Source organism: Notechis scutatus, chromosome 8, assembly GCF_049901735.1.
Source record: "Notechis scutatus isolate UNSWTSFEM ecotype Mainland chromosome 8, rNotScu1.2, whole genome shotgun sequence".
In the NCBI taxonomy this organism is placed as follows: domain Eukaryota; kingdom Metazoa; phylum Chordata; class Lepidosauria; order Squamata; family Elapidae; genus Notechis; species Notechis scutatus.
In genome coordinates, this window is record NC_142016.1 from 2,566,511 (window position 1) to 2,581,439 (window position 14,929).

Below are 14,929 nucleotides of genomic sequence, written 5' to 3' on the forward strand. Positions count from 1 at the left end.
TGGATTTTAGCCTTTCTTGTCAGATAAGAGTATTTGTTGTTTGCTGATCTATGAATAAACCATCATTGCACTCCAAAGGAGCTGGAGTTTGTATTCATTTCAGGACAAATCTTCAATACTCAAGGACTGGCTGAGATTATGCACCAGAGACAAATTCTTTTTGTGTCCAATCACACTTTCCTTTGATTTTTTTTGCTGTTTCCTATTATGTGGCTACTGGTCAATGCACTGCCAGAATGCTTCTATAGGTCACACCTGGCACCAGAAATAGGTTTATCTGTCACTGACATTCAAGTAGTGAGAACATAGCAGCGTGAACTTGTGCCATCAAAAGCTGGTCAGCTGTGCTGAACATGTACTGTCCTCCTGGCCAGCCGTAGAAGTATGAATCCAAACCAAGAGAAACATCTTCCTTCCCACTCAATTTATGGTCTCAACACCCTTCTATCTGCATTTCAGCTGGTGAAGAGTCTTCCTTGCACTCCCTTATAATGGATCGAGCAAGACTCAGCTCCTGCCTTTCAAGGGAGAGCATCAGGACAATGCTGCAGTTTCTTGGTGTGTTTATTTTTATTTGTCCTTTTTGCCATTGCTCAATTTATGTTGAAAAATGAAGTAAGCTAGGCAAATGAGGACAATGAGCACAGCTTGAATGAAGCTTTTAGCCATGTGCCTGCCAGAACCTGCACGGGGTCTAGCGCCTCTGAGAACGTTTGTGGAAAACAAATCAGCAGCTGAAAGCTGCCTGATTCCGACCAAGTCAAACGAAATGGATGCTCAGTTCAAGGTGATGTGTGGCCCTCAGCAGCCTCCCCTGGACCCTGCAGGGCCTCTTTGGACTCAAACCCACTTTCCCCATGAAACAGCTCTTCCTTATGGGATCCCTTATCACATGATGAATTTTCAGCTCAAGCATTAGCAATTAGGAATTCTACTCTCATCAAGGAAAGTGATTAGCAAAAATGCATGCCGCTAACAAAAGCCGGCTCAATTAAAGAGAATAACAAGCTTTTTACGGCAACAAAGGACGTTCTAAGTAGGCCTGGGTGAGTAAATAAAGCAGTAATCAGGGTGATTAATTTAAAAATTCTCAGAAAGGTCCGCATTAGATTGATATTCTAAAAGTCTAATGGATCCCTGGAGAAAAGCAAAGGAACCATTTGGCTAAAGAGCGAAAGAAGCCTCATTAATTGCTAGCAAAGAGGGCCAGGCAGCCGAATGCTGTCATTTTTGTGAGAGAAACGGCAGCTGCTTCCAACTTCAAACACTTAAGAAGGCAGCATGGGTGCGGATTCTGCGGGTGAAAGGAAGGGATTAGGAGCTAAGACCTCCTTGGAAATCATCCCACCCACCTGTCCTTTAGTGCAGTAGTCGCCAACCAGTGGGCTGGGGATCACTGATAGTTCATGAGAAAATTTTGGTGGTCCAGAGAAATGCCCCCATAAAGCACCCCCCAAAGCAATTAATCCAGGCTGTGTGGGAACACAAGGCTTGCGTCACTTGCATTGCAAACAACATGAGGTAGTGAGGGGAAGGGGGGAAAGGGCAGGGGGGGAACTTGCTCAAGTCACCCCACCCACCTCACCTGGCCACCAGGCTGCTTCTTTCCGCTTCTTTCTTCTGCTTTTGGCTGCACTCAAGAAAAGCAGCAAAAGTCTTTCTTTCTCTCCCCCAAACTCCGCCAGAAATGAGTCTTTGGGACCCAGCAAAGCCTCCTACTCCAATAGGCTGCACCAGCAAAGACTCATTTCTGGCAGAGTTTAGGGGGAGAGAAAGAAAGACTTTTTGCTGCTTCTGCTGCTTTCCTTGCATGAAGCCAAAAGTCTCTCTCTTTCCCCTGAGAACGAAGCTGGAGACGGTATTCTGCAATCCCAAATAAAGAATGATCGATCGGTAGGAAAACGGGGTGGAGAATTTTCCTGCAGACTTTTTTTTGGGATTTCCCCAGAGTCTCTGGTCTGAGGGATTTAAAATTATGAGTTTGGTGGTCCCTGAGGTCCAAAAGGTTGGCGACCCTTGCTTTAGTGCTAGTTTAGAGAACAGGCTGATCAGTTGAGGTGCCAAAAAATTTCTGAGGTGTCTTCTCAGGGCAACAGCAGAGGATCTGTAGATCAGGCTCTGGAATTCTATTCTTGCCTTTGACCAGAATTACTTTCTCACCTGCTCCTCACTCTTGACTAAAGCCAGGCATTGCTGAGGAAGGGGGCTGAACCCCTCAAAGAGACAGAAGAATGGGAGCATTTGCCCAGTCAGCCTCTACCCAGAAGCAGTAGAGACCCTGATCCAAAGTCCCAGCAATTCAAATGGCCACACCTGTGGGGCAGTTGGGGGGGCCTGACTTGCCCTACCTTCTTGGCCTATGCAACACCAGCCAGAGGCTGGTGAGACTTCTCACCAAATATGCAGAGACAAGCTAGAGAAGTCATTGCTTGAGGAGGTTCTCAGGGATGACTGTGGGTGTCAAAAGGTCATGGGAGGCTGGAACAAGGAAGGTTGGATGGCACAATAGGTGAACTTGGTTATAATCTGAAGAGCAGAACTTTGAACTGTAGAGCAACGGTCATCAAACTTGGCAAATTTAAGACTTGTGGACTTCCAGAATTCCCCAGCCAGCCATGCAGCTGAAGTCCATAAGGCTTAAAGTTCCCAAGTTTGGAGACCCCTGCTCTAGGAGTTTGGAGTGAACATCTGGGCAGCCCAAGAGTCTCCCAGGAAAGGGAATCACACATCCTGTGGGATGAAGGCAGAGCCATTTGTTTCCTGAGCAAGGCTGCCGGAAGAAGATGACAAGCCTAAATAAGAAACCAGGCACAATAGCAACCCCAGCATTCTCTGGGAAACGCCCACACACTTTGTCTGTGCTTAATAAAGAAATGTGAGACTTGGGATATTTTTAACATAAAAGGGAGCCAAAGTGAAAGACTGTCTTTGATGCGCAGCAAGGACAGAGGATAATTTTAGAGCCTTCTGGCCTTTTTTCAGAGATGTACCAGCCCAGCAGTAAACAAGGCAGGGAGGCAGCAGCTGACAGGGAGACGGATGAGTCTGAGGAGGATCAGCCAGGCCTCATCTGGGCCACTTCCATTTGGAAAACCATGCTGGATTCAAGGAGTCCCAATTCCTGGTGGTCCCAGATTACCACAAGGAACGAGTTGCATGTGTGCACACACACCATGCGTACCTCCTCTGCTCTCCCCCAACACAAACACATTTTTCTCATCTCAGGGAGCATTTTCCCCATTTTATTTTTTTTATTTATTTATTTGATTTGCCAATTGTTTACAAGATAATAAGTATAAGTGTATACATAGTTGTGAATACATGAAATGGGTACATATAAGAAAAATAAAAGAAGAATAAGAGAAACAATAGGACAGGGACGGTAGGCACGATTGGTGCGCTTATGCACGCCCCCTACAGACCTCTTAGGAAAGGGGTGAGGTCAATAGTAGACAGTCTAAGGTTAAAGTTTTTGGGGTTTGGGGAAGAAACCAAGCTATAAGGTTTTATTCCCTTATAGCTCAGAAGGGAGGAAGGAGAGAAACGAGCCCTCTGCATAGAGGTACCTTTATAAACAGGAATCTTGTCTGTGATTGCCAAAGAAACCCTTGAATGGAGAATGGAGAAATACAGCCTCCCCCCCACACAACTAACAAAAACTCACTGTCACAATTGACAGTGGAAGAAGGGCTGACTCTCTGCATAGTCTACTAAATCATCAACTGTTGCAACAAAGAGCAGCTCTAAATTAACAATGGATTAAATAATAATTTAAGGTAAATGGCCTACTGTTCTACCAAGCAATCACATTCTGGTTGCAAGGAGCAGGCATACACAAAGATTTAAGCAGTTAAAAATCTGTGGGGAAAGTCTTTGAGAAGGGCTCAAGCACGTTGCAAGACAGAACTGATCTTGCGAGGGAGAATAGAGAAAGCAGCTTCCATTGGGGGAAGAGGGTCCCTGTTGAGGTGCGGGAAGAAAAGAAAACAGAACAATAGAAAAGAAAAGAAGGGAAGGGAAGGGAGGGAGGAAAAAAGAAAGAAAGGGGGAAGGAGGGGAAGAGGAGAGGAGGAAGGAGGAGGAGGAAAAGGGGGAAAAAGGAAGAAACAAAAAAAGCAGTCGTAGTAGTCTTAGCCACACAGGGATCTATGAAGAAGAAGATAAACCAGACGTTTCTATCCAGACTGAACACAGAAAGGAACAAACAAGTGACAAGAATAATGAACCCTCAGAGGTAAACCTCTGAGCACCTCTGTTAGCAAATCTCTAAGGTTCCTTCCAGGCCTATGATTCTATGAGAAACAGAGTATGAGAAGTTCACCTTTGGGGCCATGGCTGATTTTGACGTGGCTTCTTTGGGATCAAAAGTCAAAGAGAAAAACGGAGAAAAAGAGAAAAAAATATTTTAATCTTAATATTTTACCTATTTTTTACTTGTTTGATAACCTGTAAGTTGCCCAAAGACACCTTGTAGGGGAAATAGGTGGCGTTAAAAATTGATCGAATGAATGAATGAAATTCTTTAGCGGGAATCCTTCTTCCACTTGACTGGATGGTTGAGCACCACTTCTATATTTATACAGGGGAAAATTAGGAGATTAAAAAAATCAAGATCAAACTCACCTTAGAATTTGGAAAGGTGTCAGGGGGCAAGCAGACATGTTTTTCCAGAGAAAACATATTTTCTGAGGGCAGCAGATTTTGTAACAACAGCAGGAAAAGCTGATCGCTCACCTTTTAACAGAACATGTCACTGGAATATTATAGATTAACTTCTTATTCTTCCTATTCTTATTTCTGGATACATAAATCATTAGTTGTACTCTTGGAAAAATTTCAAGTTGCAGATCTGAAGGGGATCCTATCTGGGCTAACCATCTTATGTAGGTAGTCTTTAACTTACAACCATTTGTTTATGACCACAGCACTGAAAAAAGTAACTTAAGACTATTTTTCACAGTTACGACCATTGCAGCATCATGTGGTTACATGATGAAAATCTGGGTGCTTGGCAACTGGCATGTATCTATGATGGTTGCAGTATTCCAGGGTCATGTGATCACAATTTGTAGCCTTCCAGCTGGCCTCTGACAAGCAAAGTCAATGAGGAAGCTCACTTAACAACCATATGAAATGCTTAACAATTGCAGGGATTCACTTAACAATTGTGGCAAAAAGTGTCAGAGTATATTCATGAACTGGAATAGAGCCTGGTAACAAGGTCAGCCAATGAATAGGCATAGCAACTAAGTCAGCCAATGAGGACTGTTTGGAAACTGAAACTAGAAGTAGCCTAGGCGTGGCTCTATATTAAGCTCTGAAGCTATGTTAAGCTCTGAGTTTGTCTATTGAGAATGAAACTGCTTCTCTCCTCTGCTGTGTGTGTCTTGCTTGCCTGCTGAACTAAAGTGAAAGTGATGTCTGTAGAAATCTACAACTGGTATTGTAAAATTTACTTTATATGTTTATAAAGAAGTTAAATGAAGCCTCAACCATCTGTGTTTACTTTTCTGGTGCTGAATTTATGCTGCAATACTCTGAACAAAAAGGCTATAAAATTGGACACACCTTACTTAACAACTACTTTGCTTCACAATGGAAATTCCGGTCCCAGTTGTGGTCATAAATCAAGGATTACTAGTACATTATGTTTTTGTCACAATCTGTCATGCCCCGGTCGGAGTCTGAATCCGAGGAGGAAGCTGAACAGCCGACAGGGAGTGGGAGTGTGGCTCTGTTGGCTGTGGAGGAAACTGGGGAAGGTCAAAGTCCGGCTGGGCAGAGCAGGGAAGAGGTAGAACAAGGGAGAGGGAGTTCAGAGGAAGACCCAGGTCCACCCCCACTTCATCCTAGGGTATGCAAATAGGAATGGAGAAGGGAGTAATGTGAGTTGCATGGCTTATGGGGGAGGAAAAGGCCCTGATTCCCTTAATTAGCCACACCTGGGAATGAGAGTTTAAAAGAGATGCATGCTGAGTGCAGCAGCTGCTGGGAGCAAACGTGAGTTTATCTTGTGTTGACTTTAGTTATCTGTGTTCCTGGTGTCTTCCCAACTGTGTTGAGTTATTGCTGTGTCTTCACATCTGGAACTCTTGCTCCTGCCCTCCTGGATCAATTACCTCATTTTGCCTTGTTTGGACTTATAGTTACAGTTTTTGTTGACCACGTTTTGGACTTGATTCTCTGCAGCCAAAGGCTGTTCCTGGGAGAGTTTTTCTCCAGCCAGAAGGTAACCAGGACATTGGGGGCAAAGCTGGAGCTAATAAAGGGACTCTTACTGATTATCTGACTGTGTCGCCTTTGTGCCACCCTGGGTCATCACACAATCACTCTGAAAAGTCCATTCAATACAGTACTATGGACTTGTCTGGGCATTATCCCATTACGGATGAAGTGAGCAGACTTCAGGATTCTCACATTCATCTTGTTTCTATGAGGAACTCAGAATGCACCAACTGGGATCAGGTGCAAAATGGTACCTCCACTTAGCAGAATGGAGGCATGTGGCTCAGACCAGGAATTGGCTTGAGTGAGCCAGAGGTTATCTAATGAATTTCTCCTAATATTCCTGCCTAGGATTTTGCGTCTCCACTACAACAACTGTGAATCAGTGCAGCAGCCATGAAAACCTGGAAGGCATCCAGCAGATTAGTTAAGGTAGACCCCACTTATGCAAAGCAAGTTGGCTGCATCTAATCAAATTATTCTTCTCCAGGTCTTTCCCACTCTAAGTACTGGAAAATTGTTTCTTGACTAAGCAAAACAAACAACCTGACACTTTGGTTTCTGTAGGATGTCCCAGTGCAGGTGCCCTTGAAGAGCTGCTAGATATTAAAACATGTGTAAACAGAAAAATAAGCAAACAATAATTAAAAATGCAGCTGGATAAACTGAATGCCAGTGAATTGGGGAATAACACAGAACTATGGCAGGCAGATTCCAGCATCCAGGACCCAAATATATGTAAACATTTCACATCAATCTTTGCTACTAGCTAAAGAAAAATATAGTAAAGAAAAATATATAAACAATTATCCCTTCATCACAATTAATGATTTAGTAACTTATCATGCTCTTTTTAAAAAATACAGCACATGAGCTCTATGTCTCATATCTCATGTCTCATCTATAACCAGACTTATTATTCAATTCTTGTCAGCAAAAGTTCATTAAGGGTTACCAAGGTTATTTTAACCCTGAATAAACCAACATTTTATCCCTTCCTTTTAACAATCTTGATTGTCAAATAATATTATAGAACTTGCTTTATTTTCCTTTATTCTTTGTGAGAAACTCTTTCAAAATGTTAACAGGTTTATTTTATAAATCCAGCATAAAAATAACTTACTCAGGTCACTTTTTCATTTATTATGTGTATATCCCTTTTAATTATTAAGACATCAACCCTCTAATGTCCAACATTCAAAGTCTTGTCCCATCATGCTCTTTTAAGAATTCAAAACAATAGCATTTTCTGAAAATAAATTTCAAACTCTCATTTGACATCCATCTGGGCCATTAGTCCTTTTTAACTTTCTAAATTCAATAGTCTAATTGCTCTTTTGCTGTTTATTCCTACAAAAGATTTTTACTGTACTTAACATTAAAAACATCTTTCACTAAGGATTGACAGAAACTCATCACTACATAAACTTTGTTGATCCAAAGTTTAATATTAGCTGAAAAGCAGTTCAAAAGCCATTTCCAAAAGTGGTTAATAAAGGAGGCTGGGAGAACCCAATGTCCATATTGGCTGCATAACAGCTGTAAACTTGATGGAATACAGGTTACAAAATCCAACAGAGTTGGAAGACCTTGAAGATCTTCCAGTCCAACCCTCTGCTTGAGCAGGAGACCTTAATACCAACCACCAGGGACAAATGGCTGCTTAATGTCTTCTTGGAAATCTCCAGCAACGGAGCACCCATAACATCCAGAGGTAACCCATTCCAGTGATTAATTGTTCTCGCTGTCAGGAGATCTCTCCTTAGTTCCAGGTTGGATCTCTCTTCAATGAGCCTCTTGCCCTGGCATCAGGTATTTGGGAGAATAAATAAGCCCCTCAATTAATAGAAGACTGCTATCATGCCACCCCTAGTCTTTCTCTTTGCTAGAATAGATGTACCTAGTAAATCAGTGGTGGGATTCAAAGTTTTTTACTACCGGTTCTGTGGGCGTGGCTTGGTGGGCGTGGCAGGGGAAGGATACTGTCAAATCTCCAGTCAGAGGTGGGATTGGCCGGTTCTCTGAGCTACTCAAAATGTCTGCTCCCAGTTCTCCAGAAGTGGTTGGAACCTGCTGAATGCCACTTCTGACCTAGTTCCCTTAACCGTTCATCCTACAGCTAGCCTCAAGACCTCTAATCATCTTTGTCCTCTTCTCTGCACTATAGGGACTCAGCATCTTTTTTGTATTATAATGAGCAGAACTCTAGACAGTATTCCAAGTGTGGCCTCACTAGTGGAGTATAGAGCGGTATGTCACTCCTCGTCATCCCCTCTTTTCTAGTCAGTGAGGACCACAGAGATAAGGGATGCAATGATGCAAAGGAAAGTTGGAGTATTTGAGGTATGAAACCCAGGATGGTCCGATGGCGCTTGTGTGTTTGGTAAAGCAGCCGCAGCACCAAAGGAACTACTCACTCTTGAGCATTACACAATTCTTCTGTCCACAGGTTAGTTTTAGGAACATGTTACCAACTTTGTCAGGGGATCGCCAATCTTCCATCTTTCCTACTTTGAGAAGGACACCCTTTGATCTGATGTTGCAGACCTGCACTTTGACAAGATGGTCACTGCAGAATTCCATCCGTGACCAGAAACTCCATTTCTCTTCTTCTTCAATATTACTTGGGTAATATTTGGGTATTACTGAGGTTATTTTAGATCAGGGGTCTCCAAACTTGGCAACTTTAAGATTTGCGGACTTCAACTCCCAAAATTATCCAGCCAGCCAAGTTGGCTAGGGAATTCTAGGAGTTAAAGTCCACAAGTCTTAAAACTGCCAAGTTTGGAGACCCCTTCTTTAGATTACTAACTACATTAATTAGGTACAGACAAATTTGAGTTCAGCAGCTCTCAGAATGCTAAAACATTGTCAAGCAAGCAACACAATGCAGCACCCCACAATTAGAAGACTGTTATTACCACAAGGGTCATTGAATAGCCTTATGCAGGAGCTCTCCAGCAACTGAAGTTTCACACACATAGTTGAAGATTAACAGATTAACAGATTTGGAAGGGACATTGTAGGTCATGTAGTCCAATCCCTCACCCAAGCAGGAGATCCTACACCATTTCTGACAGATGGCAATCCAGCCTCTTCTTGAAAGTTTTCAGTGATGAAGCTGCCACAACTTCCGAAGGGAAGCTGTTCCATTGGTTGATTGCTCTTACTGTCAGAAAATTTCCAGATTGAATCTCTCATTATTCAGTTTCTTGTTTGACCTTCAGATAACTTGGAAAATAGTTTGACCCCCTCCTCTCTGTGGCAGCTCCTCAAACATTGGAACACTGCTATCATGTCTCCCCTGCTCCTTCTCTTCATTAGACCAGCCATGCCCAGTTCCTATAGTGTAACCATTCATCGTATGTTTCAGCCTCCAGTCCCCTAATCATCTTAGTTTTTCTTTTCTGCACTCTTTTAGAGTCTCAACATCTTTTTTATAACGTGGTGACCAAATCTAGATGCAGTTATTATAGGTGTGGTCTTACTAATTTGTTCCTCCTCCTCCTGCTCCCACTACCACTGCCATCCTCTAATAACTTTTTTGTGGCCTTTCCTCTCCCCCTTCTCCTTCTTCCAGTTTCCTCTTTAGAAAATTCCTTCTTTTGCTCCTATACATCTCATCTACATTCTAACAACATACTTAACCAAGTCAAAGTCAAGACAAGTCTTTTGTAGCATGTTAGCACTGGGGCAGCAGCACAGAACTTGTTCTGACTGAAAATCAGGGTTCAACTATCCTCCCATGGCCAACTATGTTGCACGAATAACAAAATCTACAAAGCAGTCATTTCTACTGCAAGACAAAGAACTGGTGATGCAGAACTGCTGAAAGCATGATCCCAGTGTGAGGTCAAGCAGCAGTAAACAATGCCTGGTGCAGAGTTTAAGTCACACCTGCTACCTTAATGGCCAGTGGGGAAAAGAACAGTAGTGTCATCAAGTTTTTGCCAGGACATTCCTGGCACACATCTCATGGGAGACAAAAGTGCAGAATAGAATAAAATACAGAGTAACAACATTGGAAGGGGCCTTAGAGGTTTTCTAATCCAAACCCCTGCCCAAGCAGGATACCTTATATCGTTCCAGACAAGTGGCTGTCCAATCTCTTCTTGAAAACATCCAGTGATGGAGCACCCACACTAGACTAAACATACCCAGTTCCTGCAACTGTTCATCCTGTTTTAGGCTCCAGCCCTCTAATCATCTTTGCTGCTCTTCTCTGCACTCTTTCCAGAGTCTCAACAACTTTTTTTTTAGTATTGAAGAATACAAGAATTGCCTGTTGTTGGGAGTTATGGTTGGCTCGTTTAGGTGTATCTACAAACCCAACTTTTGCCAGGAAAGAGATAAAAATGAGGTCTAAGCACATTGGAACTGTCTTCCTTCCTGCGCTTCCCTCCTTCCCTTCCTCCCAGCCATCCAGACATTCATATCTTAAATTACCCTAAGGGTTGTTCCATTTGCTACTAATTTTGCTAGCTAATTACATTTGTATTTACTAGTATTTTGCATTCATCTTTGTTTCCATATACATCAGGGGTCTTCAAACTTGACAGCTTTAAGACTTGTGGAATTCAACTCCCAGAATTCCTCTTCCAGTCATGTTAGCTCAGGAATGTTGGAAGTTGAAGTCCACAAGTCTTAAACTTGCCAAATTTGAAGACCATTGATATACATGGTATATGGTATCACTCTCATCATTTCATCATTAGCAGAATAGTTGACACCCCTCCTTGACAGGGAAAGGGCTTCTACAAAAACATCGGGGTCAGACTATTTTCTACAAAGATGAGGGGTCAAATTATTTTCCAGAGCATCAAAAGCCAACACAAAAAACAATAGATGGAAACTAACCAAGGAGAGAAGCAACCTGGAATTAAGGAGAAACTTTTTGACAGTGAAAACAATCAACTAATGGAATAGGTTGCCTTCAGAAGTTGTGTTTGCTCCATCAAAAAGAGACTGGACAACAATTTCTCTGAAATGGTGTAGGATCTCTTGCTCAAGCAAGGGTTGGATTGCAAGACACTCCACCAAGGTCTCTTCCAACTCTATTATTCTATGTTCTATGTTCCAACTTCACATTGGCCTAAATATGGGTTTCTCTTCAACAACTTCCACACTAAAGGTATATATCAATCATGCATTTCACTCAGCCTTCCCTTTGCCCTCACATCAGGCAACTTCCAGGATGTTTATTTAGTTTTACTTAGAACTGATACAATGGACATCGTTGGAGAAACCCACTGAAGATGACTCCCTCCCAACTTCCCTTTTTCTCTGAGGGTTTAAAATAAAACATCAATTCTATGCCTTAATATTCTCCTTTGCTAACAACAACAATCAATAATTTACTAAACTCGTATGCTGCCTGATCCCAACAACAGTGGCTGGCTCATAACAATCAAAGCAAAGAAATTATAAGAGCTGTGGTAGCACAGTGGTTAGAATGCCATATTACAGGCTAATTCTGCCAAGTGCCAGCAGTTTGATCCTCATCAGATCAAGTTTGATTCACGTGGGTTGTTTCCCTTTAATAGCCAGTGGAAGATGGCCATGGGAATGTATGCTGATCTGTTTTCTCAGAGTAGCTGGTACAATAACATCTTCACACCTGTGGATTGGCTGAATCTGCATCTGGCTAGAGGGAGGGGTCTCTACTGCTTTAATTCTACTTACCTTGCCTAAGGGTAGTCAGATGCTGCTTTGGATGTATTGCTGTTACTTCTACTTAATAAAAGGTTCCTTTTGAAATACTTAATTTCAAGAGGCTTCACTTTCTTAAGTTAGGAGGAGAGGCAATCTTTACAGGGAGTTGATCTCAATCGTCCTTGTGAATTCTCCTGGTGCTTGTTTCTGAAAGCCTGTATGAATTCCATGTCATCACTGGGAGAGCTTCAGGGTGGCTGGATTTAACTGAAAAGAGCCAGGATCTCTGCACATGCTCAGCTAGAAATGGCTTACTTCATTCTTTGCATTTGTCTTGATGCAAAGGAAAAAAAATAGTTCAACTTATCAAAAGCAAAACTGCAGAAGACAGAGTAGGAATGCAAGTCAAAATAGGCAAGAAAATGGTAAGGGAACAGCTTCTACTCTAGATGAGTTCAAATTGCCAGGACCAGAAAGATTATATTCCAGGGTTCTGAAGCAGCTGGAGACTTGATCTCAGAACCAATGAACAGAGGTCCTGGAGCACAAGGGAACTAGCAGAGAAACTACTAAAGGACTTGATGTGGTTCTAATCTACAGAAAGGGAAAAATGTGGATCTAAGAAACTACAGGCCAATGAGCCTGATAGCAATACCTGGGAAGATCTTGGAAATGATAATCAAGCAATGGATTTGTGAGCAACTAGAAATGAACAATGCAAGAAGCCCAGAAGCCAGCAGTTTAAAAAAAAACAGATCATGCCGTGCAGACTTTATTGCCTTCTTTGAAAAAGTAATTAAATTAGTGGTTAAGGGAAATGCTTTCAGTATAGTTTACTTACACTTCAGTAAGACATTTGGCAAAGTAGACCATAGCCTACTTCTTGGTAAGATAAAACAATGTGGAATAGATGGATTCACTAGATGGATTCACAATTTCCTGCCCAATCACACCCAGTGTGTAGACCTCAATGGAAATACATCTACATGAAGGGAAGTATGCAATACAGTACTCCAAATTCTGTCTTAGACCCAGAACTCTTCAATATTTTCATAAATGTTCTAGATGAGGGTACAGAAAGGGAACTCATCAAATTTGCAGATGGCACCAAGCCTGAGGTACTGCAGGCTTTAGAAAATAGTCTCAAGATTAATGCCTTAGTTTATAAGATAGTCTCAAAATTCAAAAGCATCTTGATGGACTTGAACAATGGGCCCTATCCAGCAGAATGAAATTCAGTGATGAGTAAAGTAAGGTGGTACACTTAGACAAGAAAAATCAAATACATATGTGTTCTGTCTCGCCTTTCCTCTTTCCCAAAAGATGAAAGAGTACAAACTCACAGAAACACAGGCAGGCAAGCTGGCTCGGACTTCACAGAGTTAATTCTTTGGAATTGATAATATTCTTGGCATTCCAACACGTTCTGCCTGCCAAGTCTGAACTGATAGTAAATAAAATTTTACTCACAGAAAATCACAAGGCAATCCACAAAGAAAATCTGAAGTACGGTTAAACTTTGTCCCGTACAAAGTTTCAGGAGAAAACACACCCACTTTTATCCCCTGTGGGGTGTGGCTCAATGACTCAGCTCACTCTATGACCCACCCACGCCTCCTACGTTGCTGCTCACTTTTCTCCCTACGACGCTGCTTAGGATTGAGCCAACACTCTTCCTCTTTACTCCCTGTCAGGGGCTGCTCGGATATGCCTTCCTCCTGATTAATCTCAGCCTGTTCCTCTTGGTTATCTGATGGAACCTGAGGCATTATCAGGGAGGAAGGTCCTGGGGAGGAAGGCATCACCAGAGAGGAAGGTCCTGGGGAGGAAGGCATTCCCCATTCCTCCTCCTCATCTTCCAGGTCCTCTTCCTCTGACAGCATAGGCTCGGGAATCGTGGCCACAACACATATGTATACAATACCTGGCTCAACAGCAGTAACCGTCAGAGGGATCTAGGTGTCCTAATGGACAATCACTTAAGTACGAGCTAGCCATGTACTACAACTGCCAAAAAAGCTAATGCAGTCTTGGGTTGCATTAACAGAGGAAAAACATCAAGATCCCAAGAAGTGGCAGTTCTGCTTTATACTTCACTAGTGAGACCTCATTTGGAATACTGCATCCAGTCCTGCTCACCACAATACCAAAAAAAAAAAAAAAAGATAATGAGACCCTAGAAAGAGTACATAGAAGAGCTACAAAGATGATAAGGTGTCTGGAGCATACAATATATAATGAATGGTTGTGGGAACTAGGTATGTCTAGTCTAACAAAGAGAAGGACTAGGGGATGACATGATAGCAGTCTTCCAATATTTGAAAGACTGTCACAGAGAAGTGGAGCTCAACCTATTCTCCAAAGCACTTGTCAGGGCAGGACAAGCAGTAATAGATGGAAGCTTATCAAAGAGATCCAATCTAGAGTTAAGGAGAAATTTCCTGACAGTGAGAATGGTTAATGGAACAGCTTGCCTCCAGAAATTGTGGTGTTCTATCATTGGAGGTTTTCAAGAAGAGATTGAACAACTATTTGAATTGTGTAATGTATAGGATTAGAAAACCTCCACGGTTCCTTCTAGCCTATGGGTCTATGATTCTCATGCCTTTTATCCACCCAGCAATGTTGACAGACTCTATTTACCAAGGAAAATAGATGGGCATGGAATGTTGCAAGTACACCAGAGAGGTGAAGAAGAAGAAAAAAGGACATTGATAGAATATCTGAAGAACAGTGAAGATGCGCTGCAGCTAGTATACAGTGGTGGGATTCAAACTTTTTTACTACCGGTTCTGTGGGCGTGGCTTGGTGGTTGTGGCAAGGGAAGGATACTGTAAAATCTCCAGTCAGAGGTGGGATTTGCCGGTTCTCCGAACTACTCAAAATTTCTGCAGGAAAGTTGAAGAAAGAAACAGAGGGGCTAATTCTGGCTGCACAAGACCAAGCCTTAAGAACAAATGCACACGAAGCCAGAATTGAGAAGACAGCAACAGACAGCAAATGCTGCCTCTGCAAAGAAGCTGAAGAAAAGGTGGGCCACCTCATTAGCTGC